The sequence below is a fragment of the Dipteris shenzhenensis genome, chromosome 4, assembly GCF_047967505.1.
Source record: "Dipteris shenzhenensis isolate YYH24624 ecotype China chromosome 4, Dip_SZ_1.0, whole genome shotgun sequence".
Lineage (NCBI taxonomy): Eukaryota > Viridiplantae > Streptophyta > Polypodiopsida > Gleicheniales > Dipteridaceae > Dipteris > Dipteris shenzhenensis.
Genome location: NC_141599.1, coordinates 31,655,605 through 31,676,525, shown reverse-complemented (window position 1 = coordinate 31,676,525; position 20,921 = coordinate 31,655,605). Strand labels below are relative to the sequence as shown.

Below are 20,921 nucleotides of genomic sequence, written 5' to 3'. Positions count from 1 at the left end.
CCTCTTTCTCTCTCTCCTCCCTCTCTCTCTCTCTCTCTCCTCCCTCCCTCTCTCTCCCTCGCTCTCTCTCTCTCCTCCCTCCCTCTCTCTCTCCTCCCGCTCTCTCTCTCCTCCCTCTCTCCTCCCTCTCTCTCCTCCCTCTCTCCTCTCTCTCTCCTCCCTCTCTCTCTCTCCTCTCTCTCTCCTCCCTCCCTCTCTCTCTCCTCTCTCTCTCTCCTCCCTCTCTCTCTCTCTCTCCCTCCCTCTCTCTCTCGCTCTCCTCCCTCTCTCTCTCCTCTCTCCCTCTCCCACCGAACGATCTCCGAACCTCTATCCTTCTCACTCCAAACCTCCAAATAACTGCCACGTAGGATAGGGCAACACGTGTCAGCCTCTTGTGCCTCTTACCCTCCTTAATAGAATAGATAGATAGGGAGATGCTTTCAGGAGTTGAGCGAAACCTTGGAAGTTATGCAAATGATTCTCCTAGTTTAGGATTTGGACCTCCAGGATGCATGCAGCATCAGTCATCGCCCTTTCTTTGCCCAACCTCTACGGTTTGCTGAACACGAAAGGAGGCCTCTACCTCCGTAGTTGCTGAACACGAAATCACCAACAACTGACCGATAGGCCAATAACCGTTTTCGTCAAATTTTGATCGGGAAGTGACGACCATCACTCATTTCTAGCCATCAATGGCACCACCAAGAACGGAAGTGCCATGTGACTACACAATTCATGATGTGACAACAATGATTCATGATGTGGCGAGGGTGCTTCATTAGGCAATCAACGGTCTACACACATGCGCATCCCATGAGGCGTACATTCCATGAGGCATGTACACCAACAATTTGGTTCATGGATGGCAATGCAAGAATATTAAAGAGTGACAATCGGTTGAGCAGATATTATCAAATTTGAATCATAATCTAACCCATCATTTATTACCGTTAAGGAAATCTCACAATCCAACAACTAGGATCTACACTCTGGCAACTGGCACCGGGCTGGCACCATTGACGAGCCAAGCAAGGCATGCGAGGGATCAACGGGCATGTCACACTAATCGTGCTTCCCCACAAGGGCTAGCAGCTCTAAGTGAACAGCAACATTAACAAAATGCACTATTCCCATGGATTGTTATCCCTGCTAGTCCAACATTCCAGCGCCAAGCTAGAGTTCCAGTTTTTCAACATTCTGACTCAGCATTGAGTTGCTCGAACGTGTTGGTGAATGAAAATGGAGCAACACGAATGGAAATGGAGTAGAGCCCTAGCATTTATTTGGCATTTCAGCACAAGGATGCAAAAATGCTTGAATGAGCTTGGCCATCCAACTTCTAGCCATCCCCACAAGCCTAAACGTGGGGAGGTGCTCTAATCAAGGCCCCTTTCTTCTCAATCATCGAGGTCCACCATGAGGCTAATGGTGACAAGACCAACCCAGGGGCAACATTGTATCCAATGGTAATGACAACCAAATTGCCAATTCTGTCAGTTTAGGGATCTCACATGGAAGTAGTATCCTTGATAGAAGGGAAAGGGAGGCAAGGGCAAAGGCCATGAGCTTGAGGGGGAGAGGCAAACTTCTTTGAGCTTTTCGATTCATCAAGGGCTTGCAAAGGTGGTATAACCTGATGAAAAATGGGGTTATATTGTTGACTTGACTACTACACATTATGCTAGTGTGACAGAGTTGTGGCTAGACGGTGAAAATTGAGCCAAAGCTTATCATCCAAGCCAATTCAAATTTCATTCAATTGCCACTCCTATTAGATTTGTAGACTTTTTTTACCACTCAATATACACTTAGAATTTTGAGAAGAGCTATATACCCAATGGGAGATATAGCCTCCTTTTAGAGCATGTTTGCCCACCCTACAAGCTATTTAAATGTGAAATGATATCCCACTCTCAACTCTCTTGAGAAGAGTTATATATCAAATGGAACATATGGCCTCCTTTTAGAGCACGTTCACACTGTTGCCCACCCTACAAGCTATTTAAATGTGAAATCATAAATCACTACCTCATTGATACATGCGAAATGATAAATCACTACCCTCATTGATATTGTGGTCCTTGCTCTTGAGCAAGGGCTAATTCTAACTACTTTGAATCTAACTTAGGATCAATAATTCACCATTAGTACTTCACATGAACATGCCTTATGGTCAAATTGGCCTGATTGTCAAAGATTATAGCTCTAAAGGACAAGGTCATAGGTTTGAATGAAGGATTTGTGGCCGAATTCTTTTGGAAAACTTAAACAAATTTTCAATTGAAGGGAGCACTCTATTCGATGATTACCAAAAAGCCTAGCTTTTGGCACTTAAAGCGACATAACAACCCATTGAATAGGATGCTCACAACATAAAGGATGCGTAAAAGGTTATGTCTTTCATCAAATAGTTAGCATCGCATGTTGACCGGTTTGAGATCTTATTAGAGGCAAAAAGATGTCATTTCAATCCTCTATTTGCACATTTATCACTTAGGGTGCCTACGTGAGCAGTTGCATACAAGTTGAAGATGTGAAGGCCCTACTGTTTCATAGTGGTGCTCCTTGTAGTTGGTGGCCTTGAGCAAGCCCAAGTTCTTAGACATAAGCATATGTTATAAGGTGTAAGCCGCATGGACAAACTATGTTTAGCACATTGCATCCAAAATGGTTCCATTTGAATCAGGGAATTATTATACCAAGGGTTTGATACAACTAGTCATCCAACTCTAGAAAGGTGAAGAGTCCAAGCTAGTTTGGACAGAACTTTTGAGCTGGTTCCAAGGGTTGAGGAGGCAAGGCAAGGCATTCACCAAAGGTTCTGAAGTATCCAACTCTACATCGCCTTGGATAAGCAGAAGCTAGGTTAAAAGCAGCCTGGTTTAATGTGAATGAATTTTTATTTTGAAGTTTGATTTTGTTTTATAGCATGTGATATTTTATATGCAAAAAAAAAATGCCGGCTTTGGTAGTATGTCCCCCGTTGGATTGAAAAATGTTGGCTTTGGTAGGATCTCCCCCCCTTTAGATTAGTGGAGCTCATCTTGAAAGCCGCAAATGTGACGTCTCACCACTGCAATCTCCTTCTGAACCTTTGCCTGAGTGTGTGCCGATGCACGCAACCTTCCATGCGAAGTGCCTCCACAGTTACAGCAAGGAGAGGACGAGCTGTATGAATTTCAGAAGTATGTAGAGCTAGTATTTTAGGAGAAGCAGGCTTCGAGTGGAAGTGAATGAACGATGAGTGGACTTGGCTATGCAAGTGGAAGAAGATGACAATGATGATTGAGCAGCAACCTTTATGTAGGGGAAGGGTCTCCCAAGGTTCGGGAATGGGAATGCTAATGGCCATGAGTGATGGAAGAATCAAGCTTCTTGTGGAACTGAATGAAAAGAAGACAATGCATTCTGGTGCATACGTCCCCACATGATGCCTATCATTTCTTTTAGAAGTGTTTCCCCACCGTTTGTAGTTGCCCCCACTATGGGTGGTACCGTTTCTACATTCAATCAATGAAAATCAGTGGTTTTACTATTAAAAAACAGTGAATCCGGCCGTGGAAGCTACTGCTGTCTGAGGAGGATTGTGAGTTAGTTGTTGGGAGGGAATGTGAGTGTGGTTTGCCGTGACTGCAAGTAGAAGCAAAGCTTGGATTGGAACTGAATGGATTGTGATGCAGCAGAAGAAGCAGTGAGGGGATTGGATTGTGATGCTTGAAGAAGAAGAACAAGTGAGCGAATTGGATTGTGATGCTTGAAGAAAAGAAGAAGCAGCAGCAGCAGAGTTGCTCTTCTGGTGGCTATGGCGACCAGCCTTTTCATCATCATCTTCTTCTCCGTCTTCTGCTTTGCCAATGCCTCCCTTCCTCCTCCCCATCGCCATCGCCTCAGACCTCCCCTGCTCCATCTCCATCCCCATGCTCCTTCCTCCTCATCCTCCCCCGCCATCTTCTTCGAAGTCTCCCAGCCTCTTAGAGACCCCCCCTCCTCCCCTTGCTCCTACCCCTTCACCTACGGCCTCCCCCCCGCCATGGCCAACTACACCCCCCCCTCCCACTGCGCCTCCCCCTGGCGTCAGGTCGTCCTCAAGTGGAGCGCCGCCTGCAAAGGTGTCCAGTTCAATCGCATCGCTGCTGTCTGGTTTGGTGGCGGTGAATTCCTCAGAACCTGCACCGTTGAGCCTATCTCTTGTAGTGTCTACTGGGAGGTGAGGAAAGACATCGCCCGCTTCTCCTCTGTCCTCAAGGTCCCCCAGCTCGTTGCCCTCGAGCTTGCCAACATCGTCGAAAGCACCTACACTGGTATCTTCCATATCAACCTCACTCTGGAGTTCTACAAAGCCTCTCTTCCCGATTCTCCAGCAGATCTCGTCCTACCCATCTCTCTCCCTACTCCCGTTTCCCAGGGCTATTGGTTCCAGCTCTCCAGCGACAATTAGACCGCGTCCAAAACTTTTCGGGTTCCCCCCAACGTCTACAGAGCTGTACTGGAAGTCTGCGTTTCTTTCCATGGAAACGATGAATTCTGGTATACCAATCCTCCTAATGAGTACATCGAAGCCAACCATCTTACTGGCTATCCAGGGAACGGACCATTCAGAGAGGTGCAGGCTTTTTGGATGGGGTTATCGTGGGAGCCGTTTGGCCGTTCCCAGTAATTTATACGGGAGGAATCAATCCTCTCTTTTGGCGGCCTGCAGCAGCAATTGGTGCTTACAAGCTTCCTACTGAAGACGATCTGGAGCTTACACCTTTTGTTGGATTGCTTGTGGATGGAGATTGTTAGATTCTCACTGTGCCCACCTGTGAGCCCCTGATTTGAGGGGACAAGGGGCAGTGTGAGATAGGAGGGCATGGAGAGAGACTCAGGCCGGAACCAGAGGGAGGAGAGCATGGCAGATATAGGCGACCAGCACATGGGCTGGTCGCAGCCTGTAACAGCAGGTAAAAGGGGGCTTTAGGCCTCACATGGAGGCTCCTGCAGCAGTGCAGACTGGCTGCACAGGGCACCCTTATATAGGTGCCTGTGGCAGGCCAAGTCGGCCCAACTAGGGCCACCGACCAGGGCCAACCCTGGTCAGTTTTATGGGGCCCATGAAGTCGGCCACCAGACAGGGTACCGACCCTGCTGGTCGGTCATCTGAAGGGGCCTGGGCAGTGCCTATAAAAGGCCCACTTCTCCATTGATCCCAGCATCCAGTGCACTACAGAAAGCCTTCTCCAAGGCAGCGTTCAGCAACTCAGATCTGGGAGAGTTTGTGTGAGAGAGCATCAGTTTGCTCCAGCAGCCTGATGTGATTTGTACTGCTCCCTTGGAGCCATTTTCTGCCTACCATCCAATGGAGGAATATACTCTCTCTCCATCTATCCCGTCTATATTTCTGAGTGTGTGTTTGTTGCATCTGTGATCATCTATCTGAGTTGAGTGTGTGAGAGTTGGAGAGATCTTGGGTGGAGGATTGAGTGATTCATTCCCTCCTATTTTCTAACATGGTATCAGAGCCATAGGCTCTCAACTCTTCTTCATCAAAGCACTGTCTGAAGGAAGGAGTCCCTTGGCAGAAAGGCGATTCTGTTTTCAGCTCAGCCTAGCACGAGAGGTCAGTACATCTTTTTTGCTTTAGTTTTTCAGTTTGCTATTCACCGAGATGGATCAGCGTTTAGAAGCCTCTACACCGACTGCTCGTCCTTTCTCCTCATCCAGTCATCTTCCTTCTTCATTCATTCCCAATTTTGGTGAAGCTAGAAAGCTCGATGGGACGAACCATCCAATTTGGAAGGTCAAGATCCGAAGTCATCTGGTGGCACGGAAGCTATGGAAGATAGTGATTGGGACCGAGATGAAGCCGGAGGACATTGTGGACAAAAGAGGTGATGTTCTATTTGAAGCAGATGCGGATGAACTCAGTGCATGGGAGGAGAGGGATGCTCAAGCCTTAGCAATGCTAATTGGCACGACGGTAGATGCTGTGATTCCTCATATCCAGTTGGCAGAGACGTCTTCAGAGGCGTGGGCCATACTGAAGGAGCTGTATGAAACCGATAATACAGCCCGTATCATTACTCTTCAGCATCAACTTTATAATCTTGATATGAATAAGGGTGATAGTGTGCAAGACCATCTGACAAAGGTGAAAGTCGTGCGGGACCAGCTTGTAGCGGTTGGTTAGAAGGTGGATTCGAGTCAATTGGCGTTGCTCACACTCCACAAGTTGCCACGGAGTTTCAAAAGTTTTGTGACTACGGTCAGTGCGGGTCAACGGACTAAGCTAATCACCTTTGAGGAGCTTGGCCCACTCCTGCTTTAGGAGGAGGCTCGAGAGAAACTCTTTATGCAAACCGACGAGAAGGCATTAGTGGCCAAAGACAAGCCTGGAAAAGGCAAGCCAAAGGAGTTCAAGAAGTCAGAGGACGCTGACTGAAAGAAGAAAATGAAGTGCTTTTACTGTGAAAAGCTTGGCCACTCCGCCAAAGAATGCCGAAAGAAGAAGGCGGATCAGAAGCAGAAGAGAGAAGCCAGGAACAAAGAAGAGCCTAACAATGATTCTGCCAATGTGATGACTGGAGAGTTGTTTTTAACCAGTGAACATTGTTCAGCGTATGCAGTCAGTGAAGGAAAAGAGGGTTGGTATGTTGACAGCGGTGCTTCAAAGCACATGTCTAACAGAAAGACTTGGCTCCGCCAAAGAATGCCGAAAGAAGAAGGCGGATCAGAAGCAGAAGAGAGAAGCCAGGAACAAAGAAGAGCCTAACAATGATTCTACCAATGTGATGACTGGAGAGTTGTTTTTAACCAGTGAACATTGTTCAGCGTATGCAGTCAGTGAAGGAAAAGAGGGTTGGTATGTTGACAGCGGTGCTTCAAAGCACATGTCTAACAGAAAGACTTGGTTTAAAACCATGGAAAGTACACACCCAGATTTCAAAGTTTCTGTCGGGGATAGCCGGACATGTCCTGTGAAGGGCATTGGTAGCATTCCTTTCATTACTACCGCAGGTGAGGAGAAGGATATCTCTGGAGTACTTTATGTACCCAACCTTTGCAAGAACTTACTGTCTGTAAGTCAGATGGACAAGAACAACATGTCAGTTCTCTTTGAAGACGGCAAGGTCACTGTGACATCCAAAGCAAATGGACAGATGGTGGCCCAAGGAGTTGAAGAAAATGGACTGTACCGCCTCAGTGCAATGTTGGTTCATGAAGACAACGGAAAGTCCAAACTTTGGCATGAGCGCTTCGGTCACGTTAGCTATGGAACCTTGGCTGAAATGTCAAAATCGAAGATGGTGGATGGACTTCCACGTATTACAGGCAATGATGGTGTTTGTAGGGCTTGTCTAGAAGGCAAGCAGCACAGGGACAAGTTCCCACAAGAGGCCTCGTTTCGGGCTAGCAAACCACTTGAGTTGGTTCATGCCGACATTTGTGGCTCAATGTCTACAGCATCGTGGGCAGGATCCAAGCACTCACTTCTCTTTGTGGATGATTTCAGTAGAATGACCTGGGTGTATTGTTTGGCTAAAAAGTAACAGGCTTTCGAGAAGTTCAAGGACTGGAAGGCCAGAGTTGAAAAGCAGACAGGGGAGGATGTTAAGATGTTCCGTACAGACAGGGGGAGAGAATTCACCTCAAATGAGTTCAACACATTTTGTCGCAAGCATGGGATCAAGCGACAACTCACCACAGCACATACTTCTCAGCAAAACGGGGTAGCTGAGAGGAAGCATAGAACCACCACGGAGACAGGGCTTGCTATGCTCCAAGGGAGAAACCTTTATAAAGCCTATTGGAGTGAAGCTATCAATACAGCCGTACACATTCTCAACAGAACCAAGACGAAGGCCGTCAAGGACAAGACTCCATATGAGGCATTTTATGGTAAGAAGGCCTCTATCACTCATCTTCGCATTTTTGGTTCTAACGCATGGGTGCATGTGCACAAGGAAGATAGGACCAAGCTTGATTCCCGGAGCAGAAAATGTATCTTTGTTGGGTATAGCAAAGAATCTAAGGCCTATCGACTCTTCGATCCAGTAAAGAAGCAGATCCTTATCAGTCGGGATGTCGTCTTCGAGGAAAAGGAACCTAAACCCCAGGAGGAGCCTCAGATTAAGGAGGAAGAGATTGTTCAACCCCCGAATCCACCCTGTCCCAGGTTGACCATCCAAGAGGTGGCGAAGTCGGAAGCTGATGTTCCACAAGGTACTGAGGAAGAGCAGGCTGTTCCAGAAGCAGCTCCAGTTTCTCCTCCCACTGAGAAGCAGAAGAGGTTGCCCCAATGGTACCTAAGAACATTGGAAGACTCTCGGGTCACTGAAATACCTGAGTTCAGCAGTTTCGGATTGCGTCGGTCCCAACGTCTTCAAAAGACCCCATTCGTGAATTTTGCTTTGGTGGCTCAGCTTGAAGAGCCAAGGACCTTCGAGGAGGCGAAGGACAATCCAGAATGTCAGGCTGCCATGCAGGCAGAGATTGATACTATACTGAAGAACAATATCTGGGACTTAGTGGCCAGGTCCGTGCGACGGAAAGTCATCGACACTAAGTGGGTATACAAACTTAAATACAAATTAGACGGCAGCTTGGATAAGTACAAAGCAAGGTTAGTGGTCAAAGGTTTTGCTCAAACTGAAGGCATGGATTTTGATGAATTTTTTGCTCCCACAGCTCGCATGGTTACTATCCGGACAGTGATTACCCTTGCTGCCCAATTCCAGTGGCCTATTTTTCAAATGGACGTGAAGTCCGCATTCCTTAATGGAACCCTGGAGGAGGAGGTATACGTAGAGCAACCACCGGGCTTTCAAGATCCAGGGTCCCCATTAAAGGTCTGCAGGTTGAAAAAGGTGTTATATGGGCTGAAACAGGACCCCAGATCTTGGTACCAAAGGATTGATGTATTCTTTCAAAAGATAGGGCTAAGTCGGAGCCCTTCTGAGGCAAACCTCTACTTGTTCATTGAGAAGGGGTTGCAATTGGTACTCATCCTCTATGTTGATGATCTTATCTTGACAGGTGACCATGTCAAGAAGATTTCTCAGGTCAAGGAGCTACTCATGTCTGAGTTTGAGATCACTGACCTGTTGGGGTAAAGGCACATTGCCAACCCTTTATTAAAGATAGGACACCTATGACTGTCTTAAGACAGTCATAGGGTAAAACCTAATCCTAATAAAACTAATGAGTTTGTGGTGTGGCTCATCACTTCACACCCGCACACTTGAGTCTACTCTCTCTCACTCTCTCTCCCTAGTTCTTCTTCCCCTTCTGGCCCTTCAACTGGTATCAGAGCCACTTCTCCCTCTACCCTTGCCTACCCACCCCCCTCGACCTCTACCTAGCCTCTGCAAGGGCCAGCAGGCGGTAGCGCGGGCCAGCAGGTGACAGCGCAGGTGTACGGACGTACGTCGTCCGTACATCCGTACGGACAGGCGTCGCAGGTCTGCAGGCAGCAACGGCAGCGCAGCGCGGGGCACAGCGGCGCAGCACGGAGGCAAGCAGGGCAGCGTGAGCACGGGCGGCGGCAAGCGGAGCAGCACGAGCAGCGCAACTGCTCACGCAGCTAGAGCTACAGCAGCAGCTAGCTGCTGCTAGCCTGCGCAGGGGCAGCCAGTGCACAGCACTAGGCCGCGCAGAGTCAGAGCACGCAGCGCGCGCTCAGGTACGGCCATCCGTACCTGCCGTACGGACGCCGTACATCCGTACGGACTTACACTGCGCAGGTACATGACGTGCATCGGGAGAACTTTCGAAATTTTTTTTCTGGGATTCCGTACCCTGCATACGTGCGCAGGTACAGGAAGCACAGCAGGCACAGAATTTTTTTTGGAAGAAAAGAAGGAGAAAGAGCTATCTGCTCTTGATTCAGGATCATCTTTCAGTTCTCAAAACTGTGTTTTCTTGAAAGTACAGCAAGTACCTTCATTTACCTCGTGCTTGAGGTGAAGAGAACCACAGTGTGTGGTTGATTGCACAGTTATCTGTTTTCGTGAAGGAAATGCCTTGATTTTGCAGAGGATTTTTATGCTTTTACTGGGTTTGAATCTCAGTTTCCGGGTGAGCAGATCATAGGGCTTTTGCCCGGCAGTTGATGCTTTGTATGCCTTGAGGCAGTGTGGTGCGAGAGAGCACACATTTGTCTCGATTTCCGCAGTGTCGAGGTGACATTTTCTTGCAGGTCACATTTTTTGTGCAACACTCAGAGAACCTCAGTTGAGCCACGCTTGGCCAGGGCGCATCGAGTTTACTCGGTCCCTAACGGTCCATCGTTGACAGTGCTCAAAAGGTTCCTCATTGAGTGTTTGTACACAGGGCAGTATATGCATTACACTGTTGGTTGATTTTGTCAGAGAGATTTTCACATTGCATGCTACCTCAGTGTTGAGGTATTCTTCACTTGGTTCAGGTGTTAGATCAAGGGGCTTTTGCCCAGATTTTGTTTGATAGCACTTGGGTTACCGACAGAGATCTTCAGATGCATTTTATCCCCTTGGCAGAAGGGTGATTGCTTGGGATTTATCCCATTTTCTGTTGCAGGTTTTGTGACAGGCTGAAGTGTCATTTTTTTTTGGGTGTATGCCAAGTGGTTTATGCATATTAACTCAGTGCAATACCTCATCTGAGGTGGGAGAAGTGATCAGTACAGCCAATACAGCAGTGTTTACAGCAGTGTTTTGTGTTTTGTCAGCCAATGATGCACTGTTAAAGCACTTGTGGAACAGCTGCAGCATTCTGGATTTACTGTTTATGCCTATTTGAGCACGGTATAGTGTGTTAGAAGGTACAGTGATTGCAGGGACATTTACTATTTGCTGCAGATTTTCCTGACAGTAAAAAACAGTACTATTGTGAGTGCTCCTGGCTCTTGATAGAGCAGGTTTTTTCTGAGAAATCAGAATTTTTATTCAGTCTTTTTACTTCCAGGGAGTCAGATACTTTCCTTATCTGACATGGCATCAGGGGGAAGTGAATCTTCAATTCTGAACATAAAGAAACTGGAAGGAGCACACAATTATGCATTATGGGCAGAACAGTGCTTGAATGTACTTCTGTTAAAGAAGATTTCTAAGCCCATAAGGGTGAAGGGTGTCAAGCCATCTGACATGGCAGCTGATGACTGGGAAGAGCTTGATTTGTCCGCAAGGGCAGCTATCATGCTCACTATTTCTGATACTCTTGTGTTCAATGTTTAGGCTGAAAAGACCTCTTATGGCCTATGGCAGAGGCTAGAAGAGTTGTATGCCCAAAAGAGCTCAGCCAGTAAGGTTTACTGGTTGAAGAAGCTGGTTGATCTTCGCATGAAGGAAGGTACAGCTATGACCTCACACTAGAGTGAGCTCAATGCCAACTTTACACAGCTTATTGCACAGGGATTGAACCTTGATGAGGAGTTCAAGGCTACTTTCTTGTTGTGTACCCTCCCTGAGAGTTGGGACACCTTCAAGACCACCCTGCCAAATTCGAATGTCACTCTTATGTATGCTGATGTAGAGAGCTCTCTCCTTATGGAGGAGATGAGCAGGAAGAATAATGCGAGCAGCAAGTCTTCAAATGCCTTGCAGGTACAGGATAGAGGCAGGACTCAGCAGAAGGGGAGATCTGCTAGTAAGTCCAAATCCCGCAGTCAGTCCCGTGGCAAAAAGGATATTGAATGCTTTTATTGTGGCAAGAAGGGACATGTGAAGTCTAAGTGCTTCAAGTTCATACGGGATTAGAAAGCCAAGAAGGCTGAAACAAAGGATGCAGGCAATGGAAGCAAAGGCAAAGGCAAGGCCAAGGCAGATGACTTGGATGCAGTGAATGTTGCAGCAGAGGACAGTGACAGTGACATACATGATGTTTTATGCTCTTCTGCTGTAATAGCACATGCTTTGGGTATTGATGGCCATGACATGCACACCTGGCTCTTGGACTCAGGTGCTTCTTTTCATGTTACTCCTCATAGGGAGTGGTTTACTTCCTACACAGGTACTTATGGAGTTGTTCATCTTGGGAACAACTATGCATGTCAGATTGCAGGGATTGACAGTATACAGATAGTATTTCCTGATGGACGCATATTCATGCTTGATGGTGTCCGCCATGTGCCGCAAATCAAGAAAAATCTGATTAGCACTGGCTTGTTGGATGACAGTGGTTACCACACCACATTTGGGGATTCCAAACGGGTGATTACTGATGGCCAGGCTGTAGTGGCTGAGGGTTTTAAGAGTGATACCTTGTACCCTCTTTATGTTTCCAGTGTGGGTAATCATGTTGTTGCCATAACCGAGCTGCCAAATGTTTCATTGTGGCATAGCCGGTTGGGACACATGTCTGTTAAAGGAATGCAAGAACTGTCACGTTTGGGTTATCTGCCGTCTCTTTCTTTTTCAGATTTGCCTACTTGTGATCATTGCATATTTGGCAAGCATTTTGTGACTCCTCATAAGAGGAGAACTCCCCAGAATAGAGCACCGCTTGATCTAGTGCACACTGATTTGTGTGAGATGCCACAGTTATCACTAGGGGGTGCAAAATATTTTATTACTTTCATTGATGATGCCACACGCAAAGTGTGGGTCTATTTCTTGAAGCATAAGGGCGATGCCTTAGATGCTTTCAAGAAGTTTGTCACTCAGGTTGAGAATCGGACAAGTCGTAGGCTGAAATGCCTCAGATCCGATAATGGGGGTGAGTATGTGTCACATGCTTTTGTGCAGTTTTGCGAAGCTAAGGGCATCAAACAGGAACTCACAGCCCCTTATAATGCATCTCAAAATGGTGCAAGTGAGCGCATGAATCGAACTATTCAGGAGAAGGTTCGATGTATGTTGTCTTATGCTGCATTACCCCATGGCTTTTGGGCAGAAGCCGTGCAAACAGCAGTTCACATTATTAACAGGTCGCCAAACAAGGCTTTGGAGTTGAAAGTGCCAGAGGAGGTGTGGTCTGGCAAGCCACCTTCATATAAGCACTTACGTGTATTTGGCTGCGAGTGCTTTGCTCATGTATGCAAAGAACTGCGCACCAAACTGGATCCAAAGTCTATCAGATGCATCTTTATGGGTTATGGTGACGAAGGTGAAATGGGGTACAGGTTATGGGATCCCGTTAAACGGAAGATTATACGCAGCAATGATGTCATCTTTAAAGAGGATAGTGTACACAAGGAACCTGTGCAACCTGTGGAATACAGGAGGGTTATTTATGATGATGTTGGATAGCAAAGAATGCCCTTTTATATGCAGTAGCAGGCTGCTGCAGATAACCCTATTCAAGAGGGTATACAGGTTGGAAATCAGCCAGATAATTTTGCCAATGATGCACCACTGGATATGCCAGCAGATGGGGCTGTAGAACAGCCAGATATGGTGGTACAGCCACCCGTCATGCATGACGAACAGGCTCGACAACAGCCTAATCCGGAACATTTTGTTAGGAGGAGCACCCGTGTACAACGGCCTGTTCCAGGAGCCAATAATGTGGCTGATTTTATCATGCTGACAGATTGTGGTGAGCCTTCCAGCTTCAAGGAAGCTATGGGAAGAACAGAGAAAAGGAAGTGGGAGAAAGCCATGCAGTCTGAAATGGACTCTCTACTTCAAAATGATGCATGGGACTTGGTGCAGCTACCTGCAGGCAGAAAGGTTTTGCCATGCAAGTGGGTTTACAAAGTCAAAGTGGATTCAAATGCTTTACCGAGGTATAAGGCCAGATTGGTTGCGAAGGGATTTAAGCAGGAGAAGGGCATTGACTTTGATGAGATCTTTTCCCCTGTAGTCAAGATGACTACTTTGAGAGCAGTGTTAGCTCTTGTTGCTCATGATGACATGGATTTATGTCAGATGGATGTGAAGACAGCTTTTCTTCACGGAGATCTTCATGATGAGATCTATATGAGTCAGCCAGAGGGATATGCTGTTAAAGGGAAAGAGCAGCTTGTGTGTAAGCTCAAGAGGAGCTTGTATGGACTCAAGCAGGCGCCAAGAGAATGGTACAAGAAGTTTGATGCCTTCATGCAGTCCCAAGGGTATCATAGGTGTGAGACCGATCATTGCTTGTACACCAAACGGGCAAAGGATGGCAGTTTGATGCTACTCATTCTATATGTGGATGACATGCTTATTGCCAGTAAATCTCAGCATGAGATTAGTGCTTTGAAGAAACAACTGCATAAGTCTTTTGACATGAAAGACTTGGGTGATGCAACTCGTATTCTTGGCATGCGGATTACTCGTGACAGGTACAAGGGACTTTTGTTTCTGTCACAGAAGGAGTACATTGACAAAGTACTGCAGCGCTTTAAAATGGAGGGGGGGAAGTCTATTAGTACCCCGTTGCCTCCACATTTAAAACTCAGCAGTAAGGACAGCCCAGATCAGATGATGATAAGGCTGAAATGGCCAAGGTTCCGTATTATGCATCTGCAGTTGGATCTTTGATGTATGCCATGGTTGCCACTCGTCCGGATATTGCTTTTGCGGTGGGAGTCATCAGCAGGTATATGGCAAATCCAGGCAAGCGGCACTGGGAAGCAGTGAAAGGTGTCTTGAGGTATCTCAAGGGTACCAAAGACTTGTGCATATGCTATGGTAGGCAGGATGCATTGGTGCATGGTTTTACAGATTCAGACTATGCAGGGAATGCAGATAACTGGAAGTCTACTACTGGTTATATTTTCACATTTGCAGGAGGTGCTATATCATGGGTGTCTCGGTTGCAGAAATGCATTGCACTGTCAACCACTGAAGTTGAATATGTTGCAGCCACTGAGGCTTGCAAGGAAGCAATATGGCTTACTCGGCTGGTGGGAGATTTGGGCATTACAGGAGATATGCCAGTTTTGCATTGTGATAGTCAGAGTGCTATCATGTTGGCAAAGAATCCGGTCTTTCATCAAAAGACCAAGCACATTGATGTGAAATATCATTTCATCAGACAGGTACTGGAAGACAAGCGACTCGAGCTTGTGAAAGTGCACACTGATGATAATCCTGCAGATTTGCTCACTAAGAGCTTGCCTACAGAGTGGTTTGCACATTGCCGCCACATCATGGGATTAGGATAAGACCATTCTTATTTTATGGTCTTGTATACAGTAACTGTATATTGCTGTAATTTTTATTCTTTTCTCCCCTTTAGGCACATTGGCCTTTAGGTGGGAGGTTGTTGGGGTAAAGGCACATTGCCAACCCTTTATTAAAGATAGGACACCTATGACTGTCTTAAGACAGTCATAGGGTAAAACCTAATCCTAATAAAACTAATGAGTTTGTGGTGTGGCTCATCACTTCACACCCGCACACTTGAGTCTACTCTCTCTCACTCTCTCTCCCTAGTTCTTCTTCCCCTTCTGGCCCTTCATGACCTTGGGTTATTACACTACTTCCTTGGGATAGAAGTAAAGCAGGCCAAAGATAGGATCTTCATTTCATAGGAGAAATATTGCAGAGAACTTCTGAAGAGATTCCAAATGGAGGATTGCAGGACAGCAGTAACTCCCATGGAGGTCGGGCTCAAGCTAAGTGTTCACGACACATCCCAACCGGTTGATACTCCTTTGTACCGACGATTGATAGGAAGTTTGCTTTACCTTACCAATACTCGACCTGATATTTGTTATGCAGTTGGGCTATTATGCCAGTTCTTTGCTTCTCCCAGGAAGAGTCATTGGGATGCAGGTTTATGGGTGATGAGGTATCTAAAGGGTACTTGCACCTATGGGATCACCTATACCAAAGGCATCGAACTAGGCGGGTTCTGCGACTGTGATTGGGCGGGTGATGCTGACACCAGAAGATCAACAACAGGGTATTGCTTCTTACTTGCATCTAGTGCCATCTCTTGGCTGAGTAAGAAGCAACCCAGAGTGGCCCTTTCATCTACAGAGGCAGAGTACAAAGCCGCGTGTACAGCAGCTTGTGAGACACTGTGGTTGAGGTGGATTCTGGAGGACATGGACGTGTGTCAGGAGAGCGTAACAGTGCTGATGTGCGACAATCAGAGTTGCATAGCCATTGCCAAGAATCCAGTGTACCATGTGCAGACCAAGCACATTGAAGTTCATTACCACTTTGTTCGAGAACTCATCATCGACGACGTGATCGAGCTCATGTACTGCCTGACCACCGACAACTTGTCCGACCTCTTCATGAAGGCACTCCATGGAGAATAGATGGAGCACCTCATCACAGATGTATGGGGATTGGCCCACAGTTGTGACATTGAGGGGGGGTGTTAGATTCTCACTGTGCCCACCTGTGAGCCCTTGATTTGAGGGGACAAGGGGCAGTGAGAGATAGGAGGGCTGGAAGAGAGACTCGGGCCGGAACCAGAGGGAAGAGAGCATGGCAGATATAGGCGACCAGCACACGGGCTGGTCGCAGCCTGCAACAGGAAGAGAGACTCAGGCCGGAACCAGAGGGAAGAGAGCATGGCAGATATAGGCGACCAGCACACGGGCTGGTCGCAGCCTGCAACAGCAGGTAAAAGGGGGCTTTAGGCCTCACATGGAGGCTCCTGCAGCAGTGCAGACTGGCTGCACAGGGCACCCTTATATAGGGGCCTGTGGCAGGCCAAGTCGGCCCAACCAAGGCCACTGACTAGGGCCAACCCTGGTCAGTTTTATGGGGCCCATGAAGTCGGCCACTAGACAGGGTACCGACCCTGCTGGTCGGTCATCTGAAGGGGCCTGGGCAGTGCCTATAAAAGGCCCACTTCTCCATTGATCCCAGCATCTAGTGCACTACAAAAAGCCTTCTCCAAGGCAGCGTTCAGCAACTCAGATCTGGGAGAGTTTGTGAGAGAGAGTTCATCAGTTTGCTCCAGCACCCTGCTGTGATTTGTACTGCTCCCTTGGAGCCATTTTCTGCCTACCATCCGGTGGATGAATATACTCTCTCTCTCCATCTATTCCATCTATATTTCTGAGTGTGTGTTTGTTGCATCTGTGATCATCTATTTGAGTTGAGTGTGTGAGAGTTGGAGAGATCTTGGGTGGAGGATTGAGTGATTCATTCCCTCCTATTTTCTAACAGAGATGACCACACCATTAGCATGAGAGTAGAGAATGCCATTGGTAGCTGGCCACTGGGCACCAACCTTCATCTTTGGCTTGATCCTAAGGCTTCCCAGACAATTGGTGGGCTTTTGAATTATCATGTGCCTGCTATCTTCTCCAAACTGACATCAGATTTTGAAGGATTGGATGGCACTTTTCATACCACAGCCAAGCGATCGATTTCGTTTTCAGGTTACATAGTTTGCTCTTTGGGGATCATATATGCCACAGCCACCTATTCTTTTGCATTCGATAACATGCTTGTCTTTCAAAATGATACCGCCATAGAGATTGTGTCTCAAGTCACCCAATTAAAAGGAGACGTGATTGCAAAAACACCATTTAAAGTATTGTTTTCTCAAGAAACGTCTAACTTTTTCCCTCTTGACTTCTATAGCCAAGTGTATTTTGGGCCTTCTAGCTCTTACATTGTAGAGAGTATTCTTACGCACTCCTTCAACGAATAGAGTTCTACTGTTTCGCTGTCTACAATCACATTCCATTCTTTGAAGAATACACAAGCTGTCCAAGGCAGTGTGACTATTGTTGGAAACACGGCTGCCATAATAGTAGATCTAGAACAAAATTATGATTTCGATAGCACGCAGGGGTGTTATGAAAGATCAGTAATTACCAAAAATTATGCCATATTGTTGGACGTAATTGATCTATCCTGTAACATCTATAATGCCAACTACTGATCATCTTCTTGGTCAAAGATGAAAGTGGCTGGTCTGAGTCGAGATAACTTTTAATGGACTGAAATATTCTCCTTACAAGAACATGTCCATATGGACAATTCAAACAGTGCCATTCTTTTACTGTTCATAAAATAGGGCAGGGAAACAGACGTCCAAAATATATGAGCCCTTGCTTGTCAGGATAAGAGACAAGGAAGGAACCAACACTCCAGCCTCTTCGGTTCTGTATCTCTAATCAAATAACAAATATCTGCAAGGTATCTTAGAAATCTACAATGTCATTTGATTTGGCCTAGAAATCTTTGAAGTTGTTTGATGTTTTTTGGGGCTTTTGCATTCTGAATTGCTGAAACTTAGCTAGGATCAATCTCCATTCCTTGTTGTGAGATAATGTGTCCTAGTAGAATTCCTCTACTAACAGCAAAAGCACACTTTGCTGGATTTAAACTGAGACCACTAAATCTGCATCTAGCAAAGCATAATGCTAAGTGATTTAAATGTTCCACCATTTTTCCAAAAACTGAGAAATCATCCAAAAATACCTTCATAAAGGATGTGAGGTACTCTACAAATACCTCTTGTATATATTTTTAAAAAGTAGGTAGGGCATTCTTCAATCCAAAAGTCATCAGATTTGATGCAAACACACCCCATTCTGTGACAAAAGCAGTTTTATCTCTGTCTACTGGAGCCATTCTGATTTGGTTATACCCATTGAAACCATCCAAAAAACCGTAAATTTCAAGTCCAACTACAACATCAAGTAATGAATCACAAAATGGTAGTGGGAATGGATCAATGATGGTAGCTGCATTTAACTTTCTATAGTCCACAAATTCTCAATTTTTTATTTTTCTTTGGAACAATGGCCATAGGAGATAACCAAGTGACATGTGTTAGGGGATATATGAAACCAACTCTTAATAACTTGTCAATCTTCTCTTTGACCAGCTTAGTTTGCAAGAATGCCAAGGCTGTCTTGTTATCTACTTGACATTTTTGTGTGTCAAGAGACTGCAGCAGCTTTTGTTTGTCCTTCTTACATTGGTACTTGAAGGTGTATGTCAATGGTGTGCTCAAGCTTGTAATGAGCTGAATGGATTGTAGTATAACTCGTGGTGGAGCGATGATGTCTATGTGAATACCCACATGAAGCTGGGTGGGCAGGTGGACAGGTGGCCATGGGCTTTGTGTAAAGCTGATCATTTTGCTTAACCTTATGTTCTACTTTTGGGTCGTATCTTCACATGTAGCTCTATCTTCGTCCACGAGAGTCAATTCCCTGTGTGTGACTATGTTGTAGTTGTGTAACTATGTTGTAGTAACTTTCTTTACTCTATTTTACATTTAGATAGTCTTGTATGCTACTCTATTTTTGCTGTTAGTTCTCTTCTCCTCAAGCTCTAGAGTGTCGAACAATTAACACTGGAGTTGTAGGCCTTCTTGTGGCAGAATTTCACCTTGTGAAGTTTTCATACATGTTGCGGCCAGCTGACGTAGCGATAAATTCTATCTATCTTAAGTGTTGCATTGCCTGGTGAGCTAGATGGTGCTCGTTTGGGAGAGACTAAAATGAAATCTTATAGTCTTCACAAGCAGTTATAGCTTGAATGAAGAGAATGTGGACTATGTTTTGATTAGCCTTCTCCTTTAGTGCTAGCCTTTGTCACAGCTGAGTCTTCCCTTCACCTCCGGAGTGCCGACAGAAATTTAGCACCAAGAGCTTTGTATTAATAGATGCTCAAGTATGTGTGGGTGTGTGGATTTCTATGTGTGAGAGCTTATATTTATACTACGGTCTACTTATCATGAGCCTACTATCTTCTCTGAACTGACATCAGATTTTGAGGGATTGGACGGCACTTTTCATACCGCAGCCAAGCAATCAATTTCATTTTCAGGTTATATAGTTTGCTCGTTGTGGGGAACATATTTGCCACAGCCTCCTATTCTTTTGTATTCGATCATGTGCTTGTCTTTCAAAATGGTTCCAACATACAGATCGTGTCTCAAGTCACCCCATTAAAAGGAGATGTGATTGCCAAAAGTAGTGTTTTCTCAAGAAACATCTAGCTTTTTCCCTCTCGACTTGTATAGCCAAGTGTATTCCAGGCTCAAGAGCTCTTTTATTGAAGAGAGTAATCTTACGCACTCCTTCAACGAGCAGAGTTCTACAGTTTCTGTCTTCAACGTTCTTATCCTTGATACACAAGCTGTTCATAGCAGTATGACTATTGTTGGAAGCAGTCACTGCTGGAATAGAAGCTTTAGAACAAAATTACGATTTCGGTAGCACGCAGGGGTGTTATGAAAGATCAATGAATACCAAAAATTATAGCATATTGTTGGACGTAATTTATCTATCCTGTAACATTTAAATGCCCAGACTGATGTTCTCTGGTGGTTGCTAGACGCACATGATGAAAAGCGTAAACTTGCCATCTTCCGAACTCTACCTGGTGAGACCTTCATATGCTCAAGAAAACAAAAGCTTTATGAAGAAGCTGGAGCGTTGGCTCCTTCCTTGTTTCTTACCCTGACAGGCAGGGGCTGACATATTATGGTTCCTTACCCTCTTTTATGTGCAATAAAAGAATGGCTCTGCTTTTCAATGTTTGAATTGTCGATATGGACATGTACTTTTAAAGAGAATATTTCAGTCTCTTGGAAAGTTGTCTCGACTCGGATAGACCACCTTCAGCTTTGACTGTACATAAGACTGTAAAGAGAATGAGACGAGACCATTTACTCAGATCCAAACTTATGTAGAGCTATTGGGCTCTTATATCTATTCTCTTCGTCGTCTTCTAAATAGAACAATCTAAGAGAAGCTCACATTCATCATCAACTTGACAAGCTTCACCTCGCTTGTTTTTGTGATTTGTTTTGATTAAGATCATGGTCCACTCCTAGTCAAGGTTATGCTACTGTTTTTAGGGTTTGTGGAAATTTGTTGCAGATTCTTAACTACAAATCTATGTGGACAGTCATGGGTGTTAAGTCTCACTTAGTAGTCATCTAGACCCTTCGTGCCCATGTGAGAGTATGTTCTTGACACGACCCTAGCACTCTTGGAACCTCTGATTTTGCAAGCAAACACAAGAACACACCCAATCATGACATTTACTGGATGCGATCGCGAATCAGGAGATGTCTCCTCCGAGCCACGAGGTGAGCTACGAGCACGAACTTCCAAC

The 20,921-nt window shown here is 45.7% G+C and overlaps 1 pseudogene; it reads left to right on the top strand.

The window, feature by feature from the left end:
* Positions 1-3,784: 3,784 nt before the first annotated feature.
* LOC147902726 (peptide-N4-(N-acetyl-beta-glucosaminyl)asparagine amidase A pseudogene) lies at positions 3,785-20,102 on the top strand (annotated as a pseudogene).
* The last annotated feature ends 819 nt before the right edge of the window (positions 20,103-20,921 follow it).